The 1,806-nt window shown below is 34.8% G+C and overlaps 1 pseudogene; it reads left to right on the top strand.

Annotated features, from left to right (window-relative positions):
• Window positions 1–303: 303 nt before the first annotated feature.
• Window positions 304–467, top strand: LOC143663779 (U2 spliceosomal RNA; annotated as a pseudogene).
• Window positions 468–1,806: the final 1,339 nt, after the last annotated feature.

Genomic DNA, 1,806 nt, shown 5'->3' with positions numbered 1-1,806 from the left:
AGCAGAAAGAAGGAAATAACAAAGATTAGAGGGGAGATAAATGATATAGAAAATTAAAAACCAATAGAGAGAATAAAAAACAAAAGTTGGTTTTTTGAAAAGCAAAATCAATGAACCTTTAGCTAGACAGGCAAAGAAAAAAAAAGAAAGAGGCCATAAGTCATGAAAATCAGAAATGGAAAAGGAGATATTATTACCTACCCCACCGACATAAAAAGGTTTATAACTGGAAACTAAGAACAACTGTATGCCAATAAATTAGATAGCCTAGAGGAAATGGGCAAATTCTTAGAAATACACAAACTGCCTACATTGACTCAAAGATAAATAGAATATTTGATACGTCCTCTATCTGAAGACAATATATTAAATGGAATTTTGGAGTTTGGAGATGGAATAGGAGCTTGCTCCATCCACTCTGCGCATTGACCTGGTATTGCAGTACTTCCAGGAATGGTGCACCCACCTTGGGGGAATAATAAATGTATAAAAAGTAAAAAAAGAAGATTTCAACAAACCAATTACTAGTAAATAGATTAAATCAGTCATCCAAAACCTCCAAACAAAGAAAAATCCAGGACCAGATCGTTTCACAGCAGAATTCTACCAAATGTTCCAGGAAAACTTAATTCCAATTCTACTCAAACTCTTCCAAAAAATTGAAGAGGAGTGTGATAGTTTGAAATTGTATGTAATCCCAAAAAGACCCTGTGGGTACAGACCTATTGTAGGTGGGACCTTTTGATTAAGTTATTTCAATTGGGAATGAGATGTGATGTGCCCAATTCAAAGTAGGTTTTAATCCTCCTACTGGAGTCCTTTATAAAAGGATAAAAGCCACAGAGAAGCCAACAGATGAAATAGAGAAACACTCAGAGATGTTTAGAGAAAAAGTCACAGGCAGAGCAGAGAAGCCAGAAGCTGAATCTATGAAACCTATGAAAGAAGGACCAGCAAACATCACCATTTGCCTTACTGTCCAACAGAGGAACCCAAGCTTACTGGTAATTGGTCTTCAGAGAAGGTATCATCCTGTTGATGGCTTAATTGGAACATTTTGATGGCATTAGACTATACATTTGTAAGCTAATAAATCTTCATAGTTAAAAGTCAGCCATTCCTGGTATATGGCATTTTGTCAGGTTTAGCAAACCAAAACAAGGAGGGAAAACTCCCTAACTCATCTTACAAGACCAACATCACCCTCATACCAAAACCAGATAAAGATACCACAAGGAAACTATAGATCAATATCTCTTATGAATAATAGATTCAAAAATCCTCAAAAAATTACTAGCAAACAAAATGAAACAGCACATTAAAAGAATTATACACCATGATTAAGTGGAACTCATCCCTGGTATGCAAGGTTGGCTCAACATATGAAAACCAATTAATATAATACACTACCTTAACAGAATGAAGGAAAAAAAAACACATGATCATCTCTATTAATGCAAAAAGACATTTGACAAAACACGGCAACTTAAAACATTAAAAATAGAAGGAGATTTTCTCATCAAGATGAAGGGCATACATGAAAAACCCACAGCTGACATCCAAGTTAATGGTGAAAGACAAAAGCTTTCCTTCTAAAATCAGGAACAAGACAAGGATGCCTACTGTCACCAATGTTATTCAACATTGCACTAGAAGTTCTTGCCAGAGCAGTTCATAAAAAAAAAAAAAAAGGAATAAAAGGCATCCAAATTGGAAAGGAAGAAGTAAAATTTTCCCTATTTATAGATGTGCAGAAAATCGTGAAAAATCCACAAAAAAGCTCTAGGGCTAATAAACAAATTCAGC

The sequence above is a fragment of the Tamandua tetradactyla genome, chromosome 19 (assembly GCF_023851605.1).
Source record: "Tamandua tetradactyla isolate mTamTet1 chromosome 19, mTamTet1.pri, whole genome shotgun sequence".
In the NCBI taxonomy this organism is placed as follows: Eukaryota; Metazoa; Chordata; class Mammalia; order Pilosa; family Myrmecophagidae; genus Tamandua; species Tamandua tetradactyla.
Note: the sequence above shows the minus strand (reverse complement) of the source record. Positions and strands in the feature narration are given on the sequence as shown.